Genomic DNA, 14,825 nt, shown 5'->3' with positions numbered 1-14,825 from the left:
TCGGTGAAATGTCGTTCGTAGAGGCTGCATAAGCGCTCCATTGTAGTCTGTCCACCTTCCGACACTGCTGTATACCAGAAAAGCCGTCCGAAAGACGGCAGGAAGGGTCCTCACGGCATCCGCGGATCAGTCCGTAGCGGAGCTCACGGGAAACACGTCCTCTGCAGATGGCGCGCAAGCCACGCCCCTTCGTCTCATAGAGATGCACAGAATAAACAGTGGGGACGTTTTTCAATAAGCATTTATTGAACCAGCGTCATTCTAATGTAAAATAGTGGGGCTGAAACAATCATTGGACAGTAACAGATATAAATGATTATAAGCACTAAAAGAGTAAAAGGATGGTAGATTTCTACCATCGTGCTAAAACAATGAATACATGCAAGTATATAAAATACATGACAGTAAAAATGCGTACTTCTACGATGAGACCCTAACTAGATGTACCTAAGGGTACCTAGCATGTATGTGGGTGTAAAGCCAAGAATCCCACTAGGATAAAGTCGACCCCATTACCTGAAATGAGAGACTGTGGGACCCCGTCTTGATCTCGAGATGGACACCCCGCAAATGATGTCAGACCACTGCGAGCTGGAGTGCATGTGTGCAGGAGCCTCAGCATCTTGTGTCAGCGTGTCAGCATGGAAGTCCTTTTATCCTCTGACTACCTCAGCAAGATATGGTGTATATATACACAAAGTGGTACCCCCTGGGGATATACCTTGCTGTGTCATGTCGGATTAGGATGATGGAAGGAATGACCCTTATACATAGTTATTATGCAGAAGATGGTAGACCTGCTGTGATTCCAAGATCCCGCATGCATAATGAATGAGGCTTAAACTTTATGGAGAAACCCCCATGTCATCTTTGGACATTACCGTAACTAGGTAAAAGGTCAGTTCTAAGAACTGTTATGTAGTGTAATGGTAGGGGAGAATATAGGTGAAAGGTTAGGTGACTATCTGAGCCTATATTGGGGCACCTATTTAGAACATAACAGTTGCCTACTGGAGTGATGAAGAGGAAGGCACAAAGGGAACACTAGTAAGATGGGCGCAAGAGAGTGGCGAGTTACATATGTACAAAAAGCGATAACGAACATGAGAACATTTAAAACATTGCATGGCCTTATGTGCCTTGTTCAGCAATCTGTGATACTATACCAATAAGTATAAACCACAATCCTGTGCAGGAGGACTGAAAGGTGTTGTCTCGGAGTAAAGCAGAGAATAGGCAGGTTGTTACCTGAATAATCGTTAATCTTGAGTTCTGTCAAATCGTATGTATTTTGGACGAGTCACTTGCTTGTGCACGCAAATCTTCCTGTCATGTTTGTTTATGGCTCCCGTTAAAATATTTGCTGTATTTTGCAAATTTCCCAATGTAGGTTCTGGGACTTAATTCTCCCTGTAATAAACCATGTAATCATGCTGCTGCTGTTTTGCTTCGCTCGTGGTGTGTTTACTGTCCAATAATGATGATAAACAAGCATTTATCATTTCTCTATGATTAGAACGTCTCCTCTAAAATCAAATGGTCAGCATTGTTCGCAAAAGATGGTTGCTGACTATTTCAATGGGCTTTGGCTGTTTTTTTGGGATGTTTTAGTGAGGTGTGATAATGGTTTGACTAACTGCTGCCTAGGAGCACATAATCATACCATGGACAGGATTTCATAAACTTCCCTGAAAGTGCAAATTTACAACACGCTGCTATATAGCAGCTTATTTCATATTGTAAGAGTGTACTATTTTGTTACATTTCAATTCCAAGGGTCAGCGCTGTTTATCAGCGTTAACGATCAATGTCCTTTAATTGACAATGTTCTTTGTTTATGTGCCTCGATATGTGTCTGCAGAGCGGAGGCGCACTTTCTCATATGCGTTTTTTCATTGTACATTACAATTTAATGAACAGCACGGCAAACATTGCAGTGGACCCAGCTTTCTCTAATAGCAGATTCATTGCTGAGCTGGCGATAGTCTGACAAGTCCTACTGTGCGCACCCAGTCTGCCTGGGGAATGGGGTCGCTCATTACTCAGAGCTCTGTTGTGAAGCTATTGACGAAAACCCGAGGCAGATGTGTGTCTACGTGTGTACTTCTGCTGTTTGTACAGCAAATAACCAGGTGCCGAACAGTGCAGGTTCACATGCAATTATTCTCCACAAATTGTTTTCCTTTTTAAAAAAGAAAAACAAATTGAGAACCTGGTTTCATAAAAACGTCTTTCAAAAAAGAACGGCCATAATAAAATGGAGTTATAGAATTGATTTGAATTGATGACAGGGTTTGCAGAAGAAGTTTACGCAGTGCTTAGGGGTGTTTTTTTCCCAAAACGTTTCATCGCGTGCCTTTGATCCTTGTCGATTGAGGCGCGTGGGGCCCAATGACACAATTTGCTTTGTGTTTGGTGGGCAGGGGACAGTATGTCTTTAGATGCTACAGAGAGAACAGAACGTTCTGGACGCACAATAATATGCCATCAACCTTTCAGCATGATTACTTCATACAGCCCCGGGCTAACACTAGTCACGTGGTGTGAGCTGGTTTATTTAATATTGCTGTTTAGAAACTCCTGACGCCGAGGGGGTAGCCAGGAAAATGCCCCCCATCCCCCCTCCCCGTGAACCCTATCCCAATTGCCACTGAGTGAGTGAGGTGAGAGAGCTATGTACTTCCCTGAGGAAATCCTGAAAATACTGGGGTGAAATTGTGTATTTTACTCCTATAGTCTCACTTATCCACTCATCTAACCATTATCCCCTGCTCTGTGTCGGACTGGCCGACATGGCAATCAGGCAGTGCCAGATGGGCTGGTCTAACATACCAGCGTGTGGGCATGTTTGTAGCATTTTGTAGGCCGGTTTTATGATCAAATGGGCAGATTTTCACTGCTGATTTCCCTGATATTACCAAAAGCCTTGCCTGCAGCAAGCAACAATGCATGCAGTCTCCCATACCTTACAAAATACCCATACAGTTTGCCCTTACAAGTTCAAAAGAAGCCTGGTTTCCTAATGGAGGCCACATTTTTTTGGTGCCCAGGCCTATTTTTCGTCCCAGTCCGACCCTGGTGTCCATCCCTCCAATTCATCCTTTTTTCTGTCATTCCATCCTTCTTTTCATCATATCAGTCATCCAGCCACCTCTCATTTACCCATCCATCCACTTCTCTGTCCACCAAATCATTCATCCCTCCACCAAATCATTCATCCCTCTCTTCATCCACCATCCATTCTCCAGTATCTCCATTCATCCATTTCTGCGTCCTTCACTCCCTTCCTTTATTTTTCTGCTCTTGTTTCATTTGTTCCCCTCCAACAAAGCTCCATGTTTTCCCCGCCAGTGTCTCCAATCAAAATCAAAGTAAAACTAGAAACAATTTTAAAGGTTTAATGCTAGACCCACTGCCCAATGGCACCCACCCCCACTCAAGCTGCTAAAGTTGGGGGTTGAGAACCCCTCTGTGTGATGTCTGCATCTACAAGCTTTGCTTTTCTGAGTTGTTGCAAATATTTTAAAGGCACAGTACAACCCAATTGTGTGCTTAGGTTTTTATTACTGAAAGATAAACTCCTGTCAACACATGTGGGGGCTAAGTTATTCCATTTAAGGCTGATCCTGTAAAATGTATTATTAGAAATGATATGTCTAACTTTTCGACTTTCGGTATACAAAAAAGGCATAGTAAAGTTAGGATTTTGCCTTAAGTTTTGGTCTTAAGACAAAATCCTAACTTAAGTTAAACTTATTGAAATTACACACTCAGGGGCATATTCTCGAAGAGCTAACGCCGAGTTAACAGCACTTTATCGCAGCCAAAGTCGCGATAAATGTATCACCCCATTCACAAGCTGGTGCTAACAGCCCATAGCACTAGTTTACCTGCGATAGCAGCCGCAAAAACCATCGCCACACATGACCCCCGCAACTATCGCTAATGAGATGCAGATTAGGCATTCTCGTGCCACAAGCCGCAGCAACACCACGCCCCAATATTCTCAATGACCAGCCATATCGGCGATAAGAATCCAAAACATGCAGCAGGAAACTAACACCTGCTCTGACCTGGTGCAAAGTAGGACGACAGCCTGCACCATAAAAGAGAGCCCAGCCCAGAGCCACAACCCGAAGATTAACAGATGCAATGGAGCCACTGATCATGCGGGACGGACACCCAAGAGGGCCACAACACCCACCCCCACCACCCCCAGGACCCCAATCCCCCCCCCCCCGGCACCCACCCCGGGCACACCCCACCACCAGTGGACCAAGACACTGCACATCCACAGAGCCAAAAACATGGAAAAAAGCACCTGCCTGATGTCACACAATTGCAGCCATCAACACACATGTTAGTACAGAAATCCTGCGTCATTCATGCACCATTGAAAGACCAAACAAAATGCCACATACTAATTAGCCTCCAAACAACTATTATGAAGAGTCCAGGCGGGGCATCCCTGGACAATCTGTGTGTCACAGCCGGCAAGACAATATCCAAGATAAGAAATTGTGTCAGGCACTCAGCAAAGGACAGGGAGAGAGAGAAAGAGAGAGACTGAACAAAGAGCGCAATGCCAATCGTACCCTCGGCCCATGCAAACAGATCCATGTGTCTCGAAATTCGTTCACCCCAAATCACTGCCCTGGCATCAAAGTCAGCGCGAAGGCCACATCACTTCTCTGAAATGCAAGTAGTGGTCAGACTAAAATCAGGAATGAAAGCTCCAGTGTCCATACACACAAGGCGGAGGGCCAACCGACCCTTAGACCTCGTTCCTTAATGCGGCTGGCACACCCAGCGTGAGATACCAAACCAGCCTCCGATGACTCCCACACCACGAACAGCACTAATGAAAAAACAATGTGCCCACACACTTGTCCCTGCACGACCTACATCTGCAAGGGATGCCCTTGACACATTGGTCAAAAACTACCCATACGTCCAAACGTTGCACGCACATACAACTCATTGCCTAGAGCTGTGGCATATCGTCCACAGAACTGCCGCTGGTCTGAGGAGTGCTGATGCTACGAGACCAACAAACACAATGGCAGTCATTCCCGGGCACATGCACAACCCCTGTCACATGGAACTGTAGCGTGCACAAATGCTGCATCTGTTGGGATCTGTGCCAATGGCAGTGTTGCAAGTCAGTTACAGTCTGAGTTTCCGTCTTGCCTACGTTACCTGCGTCCAGTTCTGGTTCCACTGTCGATCATGCACATCGAGTGCCCCATGGAGGTCTGCCTATCCAACGCAAGGGTAGCTGAATTGGATTATGACCTGGGATGTGCTTCACAAATGGGAAACGGCATGGACTGAGCACATTTGCCCAGACCAGTTAATGGATTGGGTCACCCTGGTGTTCCTTGAACCCGACAACGACGTACTATTGGAACAGATTGCCCATGAAGCTGCGCTGGCAATCATGGACGAGTAACTACATTCCTGCAGCCACATCGGATTGACATCCACAGCACTGGTCCCAACACCCTGTTGCATTGTGGGGAATGCTCACATATCCCACCACAACAGTGGGCATGTCTGCCTTCGTCTGGACTCAGAATGCATGTGCTGGGAACTACATGTGTGTACACACACCTGTGCAAGGTGAGGCACTTCCATGGTCGGAGCAGCACAGCGTAATTTGGCAATGTTCACAAATCAGACATTTTGCTGGGGGGGAGTACACACATTGCAATGTAGCACGACATGTGACCTTGTCAGACCCTCCCACCTGATCACTGTCAGCAGAGCAGACAGTCGGCGCAGTTCGGTGGCACAGCACTATGCAGACCCCATGGGCTGTGAGTCATGTCCCCTGACATGGGGCAATGGGTAGACGCCAAACATCACATGACTCATCCAGCAAAGCAAGGTGGGCTGAGATCATTGCCATCCGCAAAGGTTTGTGTACGTTTTTGCACCGCCATGTCTTGCCCCTCGACATGTGCCCATGCTGCGTGTAAGTGTCTCAAGCATGTCCCTGCATGTTGTGGACCTTGCCTTCTCTGTACTGACACGCACATATCAATTAATACTCCACAACATCACTGCTGTCCAAATGTGATGAGTGTTGATTAGATGTACGAATCGTGTGCCACAATGAGCATGTCCCTACACAAGGAGGGACTGAGTGACGCCTGTACAATGGGGGTGGTACCCTTTTGCCTGCTCCACCTCTGTGAGCCAAACCGTGTGTTTGGGATTGTTGCCTGCAGGCCTGTGCACTTACGTGTCTCCAGCAATGTGAGGATGATGTCCAACCTCTGACCATGTGGAGCAATGCTATGAATCAAAACAGATTGTGTATACACACAGATGTATGTGAGTAGGTATGCAACGTGAAGTTCTGGTGACACATGTGATGTAGGACACCACTTCAGGCCTGCTACCGATTTGGTCATTCCTACACACATCCCTATTCAATACATGGACGTGTGCCTACGCTGGGGGGTTACGAGATTTTCATTAATGTGCAACGAGGCCACAGCTAGTACTCACCTTCACAGACATCCAACTGGCCATGTGGCTCAGAGTTCAACAGGCGCATTGATGTCATTTACACGGGTGTACCTTCTTGTGCAATCATTGTCCATACATACATACATACTTACACACTTAAGTTAACATAGTCATGACACATCGGTGTCATTTAGAATGTTTTATTCACATTGTAGTGCATTCCAGAGCTGGAGCTGTACATGGCCATCCCAAGCCCACATTACATGGGAGCCCAGTGGTGGGTCAACCAGAGTCCGCTGGGGATTGGTAAGTGATTTGGGAGAGGGAGAGTGCTGTCCGCTGCAGTAGTGCTGTGTTATTGTCCACCAGTGAAGATATGCCAGTCCATGTCGGGGTCCAGGTGTGCTGTGTTCTGGTGGTCAGTGGAAGGTGTTGCCCCAGGGCATGATGCATTGGGCACGACCAGGCAGGGCACTTCCTCAGTGTCCTGGGTGTTGCGGGGTAATGGCTGCATTACTGGGTGCCACTGACACATCAGGGGGCGATGGTGATAGGGCTGCATCACTGTTTGCCACTGACAGATCAGGGGTCGGAGAGGTGTGTGTCGCAGTTCCCACTGCAGTCATCTGGGCCCGGCTCAGTGGCAACAATGGCAGGATGATGAACTGCAGGGCATGCAAGATCCCAGCTACATCTCACTGGTGTTCAGCCATGGCAGCCTTACTTCCAGCCTGCATCTGCTGCATGGTCTCAATTGTCCTGCGCATCTGTGCCAACTCTGTGCTGTCATCGCTGGTGCCTGTCTGACTAGACAGTTCTTGTATCTGAGAGATGGTCCCAGTGATGTCAGCTAAGGATTGTCGTGGAGCATGGTGGGGACAGTGTGTGTCCGTTAGGGACTGTAAGTGGTCCCTGATGGGACTCAGACACCCACGATTGGCTTTGAGTTTGGCTGCCACAAGCTCGAAACTCACCTGCATCTTGATAAGCCAACTCCACCTGGCAACCCAACACACAGCGTTGGAATTCCATGTGTTGTTCGTGAGGGTCCTGGGAGACAGCCGTGGTGGTGTGTGTTTTGTTCTGTGTGGTCTGTGCAGGTGGTGGGATCACCTCGAAGTAGCTGGGCTGCCCTGCTCCTGGGGGTGGGGTGCGGAGGCTGTCCATTAGCCATTGAAGGGTGTCTGAACAGATGTGCAGGTTGTCCTCTTCATCATGGCTGATGGGATTTGTGGTCTACCCCGCTGTAAGTGTTGTTTTTCCCCCTGAAATGTTAAGGGGAGATGCATGTTAACAGAGATTCCCATGTATGTTGCCGCTTTGCAGATGTTTGCATGCAGACAGCATTACAATGCACATTGTGACTGTTTTGGTGGAGCTGGCTATTTTATGGCAGACAGTAGGTTTTCCGAGTACATGATGGATGTGTGGTGGTACCCATACATTGACATCACACAGTGTCAGGCAATGCTAGATGTGAGTGGCCAGTTACTACGCACAAGCAGAAAATGTTGTGTCCTCTGTCCTGTGGTGAAGGTGTTGCACTTTGTCCCACATTGCTGTTATTGGTGATGCTCTGTGGTTGCTATGTGTGTGTGTTTGCTGCATTGTGGGGGAGTCAGCCCTGGTGCTCTGATTTAATGGACCCTTGTCCCTGTGAGATGGTGTGCCTTTGAATTGTGTGCTTTTCGGGGGCTGGGATGCTTGCGACTTGGGACATTTGTGCTCTTGCACAGATGTTGTGGCCTTGTGCATTGTTTGTCTGCTGATGTGTTATTGTCGTCATGGGTTGTAGGTGCACATGGATGTGTCAGAGTGTGACCTGCTCCTTTATGGATGTGCTCCACACTGGGCCACCTCCATGTCGATTTGTGTACGGGTTCCTTTATTTGGGCTGCTGCAATGCTATCGGTAATGCAGTGTCACTTGCTTAGTCAGTTTGGCTCACACAGCCACTGCTTTTCTGGTTTCATCACATGTGCATGGATTGGTAGTGTCGTTGGTTATTCGGAGGGGGGCCATATGTGCACATCGTGGACAGGGGCTTACTTGGTGTTTCTATGTGCGCTGCACTGTGCCAAGGGTATCAGGGACATGTCCAACTGTCATTGTGCATGTGCGGTGTGTTTCACATGATTGTGCATGTGTGCCATTGTGCCCATCTCCTCCTGTCTCCCCAGTCCCTGGTAATCACTCACCCTGTTGCTGTTGGGTCAGGTCATATCGTGCTGTGTCCAGGCCCCGACTCCTTCCACTATCTCCACACTGGTGACTGTGGTCACCATTTCCTCCAGCTCATCCAGCTCATCCTGTGGCGCAGGCCTCCCACCTCCAGTCGCGGTTACTGCCTTCCTGTTGGTGGCGAGTTTCTGTTTGGTCTGCCTTGGCACATCATGCCAGCGTCTCTTGACCTCCTCCATGGACCTCCTCACCACTCTGACTGCATTGACATTGGTGACGATGGTCTGCCATATTTCCATTTGGGTTGCCAGTGCCACAGTGGAGGTGACGAACAGTTAGTGGTAGTGTCCTATCACCTTCTTGCGGACTGAACCCCGTCTTCCTCTACTCCTTGCCCTTCCCACAAGCCCTATTCCTGGCTGGTCCTCCATGGGGCTTGTGGGGTTGGGCTTCTCCTCTGAACTCGGTCCGGGTGCATCCATGGTACTACGCTGTTTGAATTGGTTTTGGCGTTTTTTTTTAGTTTTGGCTTTATTTATTTCATTTATTTATTTGCTTATATAGCGCAGGACTCGACCCCCGAAGGGGTATCTCCGCGCTTGTGCTTCAGCTAGGGTGCCCAAGAAACATGCATAGAAGAGGCTGTACTGTAATTTTAAGATGTCGAGAACAAATGAGTTTTAAGAGATTTCCTGAAAGTCTGGAAATTTGTAATTTTCCTCAAAGTGATGGGGAGCGTATTTCAGAGTTCGGCCTCCTTGTCTAACCTTCCTAACATGAGGGACCTGAAGCAGCAGTTGATTGCTAGAACGCAAAGGACGGCCAGGACTATAGGGATTGAATTTTTCAGCCAAATATTTTGGGCCCAAGCCAGAAAGGCTCTTATGTATTGTACAGCAAATTTTAAATTTGATGCGCTGCCGAACAGGCAACCAATGGAGTTTGTCAAGAAGGGTGCGCGAAGGGAATCTGGCAGGAGCATTAGGAACCAGTCTTGCCGCGGTGTTCTGGGCCACCTGTAATCTGCTAAGCTGTTCCTCATTGGCAGATATAAGGAGGCCATTGCAGTAGTCTAGCCTACTAACCACGAGGGTCTGGACCAGAGTCTTTCTGAAGTTATCGGGCAAGAATGGAAACACACGCCTCAAGAGTCCCATGGCTCAGAAACAGGACCCGGTTACCTTATTTGCATGCTCTTTTAGCAACAGTACCTGGTCTAATCGCACCCCAAGGTTCTTTACTGATTGTTTGGGTGATGGCACCGGCCACAAATCCAGTGGCCACCATTCGGGTGACCACAAAAGAGGGGCCTCCCCAAACAGCATGACCTCCGTTTTGCCCACGTTGCATTGAAGACAATTGGAGGCCATCCAATCAGACACCGCTCTGATACCATCGGTAAAAGAGTTTTTAATTGCAGGTGTGAGGGTCTGAAAAGGGAACAGAAGCTGGGTGTCGTCGGCATACGACACCGGGGTGAACCCGTGCGCTCTCACAATGTCAGCTAAGGGGGCCACATACACAATATAAAGTGTGGGGCATAGACATGAGCCTTGTGGCACCCCCTTGGTGAGCTCCCTAAAGATGGAGTATTGGGATCCCAATCTGATGTCTTGTGAGCGGCCCGAGAGAAAGCTCTCAAGCCAGGACAAAGCCAGACCTCCTATCCCCACCTTTTGCAGACGACAGAGAAGAATATCATGTGACACCGTGTCAAAGGCAGCAGATAAATCTAACAGCACCAGAATCATAGAGCCCCCTCCGTCCAGAGCCATTCTGATGTTATCGGTCACGGAGAGGAGGGCAGATTCGGTGCTGTAGTACGGTCTAAACCCTGATTGAGTATAGTCTAGACCTTCCGTTGCCTCGATGTATTTAGACATGTGTGTGTTCACATGTTTCTCGGTCATCTTGCTTAAGTATGGCAGAAGAGAGATGGGGCGGAGGTTGGAGAGATCAGTCCATGGCAGCGCTGTGTTTGTCCGAATAGGGTTCACCACAGTTTTCTTCCACTCTTGGGTCACTTGTCCCTCCTTAAGGGAAAGATTTATTACTAGCTGAATCTCAGGCCAAAGTAAGGTACATAGAGATGCAACCATTTTTGCCGGCAAAAAATCATCTGGGGACCCTGTTTTAATTTGACTGATTAGGGAAATGATATCTGAGTAATTAACCTCTGGAAACGTCATAAGTCGATTACCATCCTGCGTAAGTGGCATAAGGGGGACAGTGGTAACATTGCTCTTGGGTCCAGTTGCCTTCATGATTTTTTCATAAATAAGTTCTATTTTGTTTTCGAAAAACAGAGAGATGTCATCACAGAGAGATTGAGAAAAATCATCAGGACTTTCACAAGCTACCGGTTTTACAAAGGTCTGTAAGATCTTGTACAGTTCTTTGGAGGAATTGCCTGCCTCAACCAATTGCAAAATAAGACAGTTCCTCCTGGCTAGCCTCATATTTTTGTGATAGCTAGACTGGGCAACTAAATAGGCTTTCCTACTTTCCCCAGTGCATGTTTTCCTTCATATTTTCTCAAGTTTTCTGCACCCCTGCTTCTCCACTCTGAGTTCTTCCGTGTACCACACTTCTTGTTTAGATGTGGGGTACTGCTTGTGTAATTTCAGAGGGGCCAGCAAATCGACAGCCTCTACCAGAGATTTATTAAACTTGAGTAGGGCAGATTCCACATTATCAGTCCCAAGGATGATGGGTTTCTTCCATACCCTCTGTAGCTCCTCCACTGTTACTTTGTACCATTGGCGGCGCCAGATGGGCGGAAGAGGTTTTTTTTGATGTAACTTATCTACACCCAACAGAGTGAATTCGACCATAAAATGGTCTGACCAGCTCACTTGAGTCACAGATCGGCACTGAATTTTGGGACAATTTGAAAAAACTACGTCCAGAGTGTGTCCCCCTATACGCGTGGGGCCACTGTTCAACTACCGCCCCATCTCGCTCCTCCCTTTCCCTGCCAAGGTCATAGAGAAGACCGTCAACAATCAGCTCGCAGCCTTCCTCGAATCTAACGGCTCCCTCGACCCCTCACAGTCCGGCTTCCGAGCCAAACACAGCACCGAGACCGCCCTCATCGCAGCCACAGACGACATCCGAACACTTCTCGACAACGGGGAAACAGCTGCCCTCATCCTCCTGGACCTCTCTGCAGCGTTTGACACGGTCTGTCATAGCACCCTTGTACAACGCCTCAGAAACGTCGGGATACAAGGAAAAGCACTGGACTGGATCATCTCGTTTCTCGCTGGAAGAACCCAGAGAGTCCGCCTCCCCCCTTTCAGGTCAGAGGCCACCGAAGTCATCTGCGGCGTACCACAAGGATCATCGCTCAGCCCCACCCTCTTCAACGTCTACATGATCCCCCTCGCATCCATCGCTCACCAGCACAACCTCAACATCATCTCCTACGCCGACGACACCCAGCTGATCCTCTCCCTCACCAAAGACCCAAACACCGCTAAAACTAACCTACACGAAGGGATGAAAGACGTTGCCGAGTGGATGAAGAACAGCCGCTTAAAACTGAATTCGGACAAGACAGAAGTCCTCATCCTAGGATCATCCCCCTCCGCATGGGACGACTCATGGTGGCCACCGGCCCTGGGCAGCGCACCCAAACCAACGGACTATGCTCGCAACCTGGGATTCATTCTAGACTCCTCCCTCTCAATGACCAGACAAGTCAACGCCGTCTCATCATCATGCTTTAACATCTTACGTATGCTCAGAAAGATCTTCCGCTGGATCCCCACCGAAACAAGAAAGACGGTCACCCAAGCTCTTGTCACAAGCCGACTAGACTACGGAAACACCCTCTACGCCGGAACCACAGCCAAATTACAGAATAAACTCCAACGCATTCAGAATGCCTCCGCCCGACTCATCCTAGACATACCCCGCCACAATCACATATCCGGTCACCTGAGAGACCTTCACTGGCTCCCAGTCAACAAGAGAATAACGTTCCGTCTCCTCACCCACGCACACAAAGCCCTCCACGACCTGGGACCCAAATACCTCAACACGGGCCTGACCTTTTACACCCCCACCCGCCAACTACGATCCAATCAAGCCCTCGCCGCGAATCCACGCATCCGAAGAGCCACCATGGGAGGAAGATCCCTCTCCTACTTAGCGGCCAAAACCTGGAACTCTCTCCCCACCCACCTCCGCCTTACACAGAACCACCTCTCCTTCAGAAAACAACTCAAAATTTGGCTATTTGATAAGTAACAAACACCCCCCCCCCCCTCAAGCGCCTTGAGACCCTCTGGGTGAGTAGTGCGCTATACAAATTTTTGACTTGACTTGACTTGACTTATTGCAGGGCTGTTGTTGGTTATTGTTTATTTTGGTATCGTGCTTTGGGGCATCGCAACTTTTTGGCGTCTGCATTTTTTGTTAGTTGCGTTGGATTTTGTGCAGTCATTTGGTGTGTTATCATGCTACTATCGCATGGGGCCGCCGGGTTGGGAATTGGACGTTAAGACAATGTTATTTTCTCTTGATGTCTGCGATATACACTGTTGTGTTAAGTTACTTTTGCGATGGTTATCAAACTTTCTTGAGAATATGCCCCTCAGTCCTTTAATAGGGCAGCTCATAGCATTGATGCCTTTTCTAGGCGTTAGGTCACAGTCACATACAGCCCATTCGACACCTTTACAATGCTAAGTGTGTCCCCACTGTAACCTATGGGGCACAAATCTGGGGTTATAAATCTCCTATTAATACAAATAGCAGAAAATAACTACCTAAGGAAACTGTTACACATCCCACAGAATGTCCCGTCAGAAATAGTTGATGAAGAGATACGGGCAGGTTACATAGCTGATTATATATGCTTGTGCACACTACTACTACCGTGCTCTATATGGACTAAAAAAGAATTGGATTTAATAGATTAATAGTAAGAGATTGTTTGAACTTGAACTTTAGTTATCGAATACCATGGCTGAGCTATATAAAAACTACCCTGTCTAATTTGGGCTAACTGCACGTCTTTAACTCACCTGAGAAAATAACTAAATAAGTTACTGCAGAAGTTAAGAAGGTGTTTTTAGAGCATACTCAAGAATTTAGACTGCATGACTCACAGAATAAACACTGATGAATTTATCATACAAAGGTCAAAAGTAGTGAAAGATTGGAACTTTATCTAACACTTGACATGCTGGTGAACCATAGAAAACTTTTAGCATACTTTAGACTGAAAATGTTTCCGCAGCTTTTGGTAGGATGGTATAAGCAAGAAGACCTTCCTGTGTGTTCTTGTGATGAGTCTTCGGCACTAGACACTTTACACATTGTACTAATTGTACTAATTTTCCCTAAATGGGCAATTTGCGTCAAAAGTAAATACACCCTATTTGCACATTTGAATTTCAAGCAAGCAAGACCTGCCCTATTATATTTACAATGTTTAGAAAATTCTACTGTCTGCTGGTATGTGGCGAGATTTTTTATAGCAGTGTATTAGTCTTATGCTTGACATTAAAATTGAGTCTATTTACTTAATGACATTATTTGCTGTTTTTACTATGTTTTGCATTATTGTTTTATTGTACTTTTATGATTGTCAAATACAATCGAATAGAGTAATTTTTTTATTGAATTTAATTGAGCTGACTATAAAGACAGATGTGAAAGTCAAAAACTGGTGAACAAAGGGGGCAAAATGAGTAGAGCTTGTCATTGCCCTATGGTCATCATGTTCTATTTAGGGTGCTTATCTGTGGTGGCATGCTGTTGCCATGTCTGTGCCAATATGCATTAACCATGCAATCCAGATCCAACAGGAGCAATGATAGCTTCCACACTCTTCCGAGCCCACAACCTGACATATAACAACAACATGCAGTTTAGAAGGACAACTGGGGAAAAAATATGAGAGAGAAACAGAGACACTGATCATCACACTGTCTGGTTGCACAACTGAGCTTCATCAGTGCTACAGGAGTTGATGTCCATAGCCAAGAGGAGACCTTTGGTATGGCTGTAGTATTGACATTAGCTACTAATAATATAGCTGGTAAACCTGTTGACAATGTGTATTATCCACTCTATATCAAGTAAAATTCAACATTTTATTGAGCTGCAATTTAAGTAGAGTTGGGATAGTGATTGTGAACAATGCTTTAAGTTTT

This window comes from Lissotriton vulgaris, chromosome 6 (genome assembly GCF_964263255.1).
Source record: "Lissotriton vulgaris chromosome 6, aLisVul1.2, whole genome shotgun sequence".
Lineage (NCBI taxonomy): Eukaryota > Metazoa > Chordata > Amphibia > Caudata > Salamandridae > Lissotriton > Lissotriton vulgaris.
Note: the sequence above shows the minus strand (reverse complement) of the source record.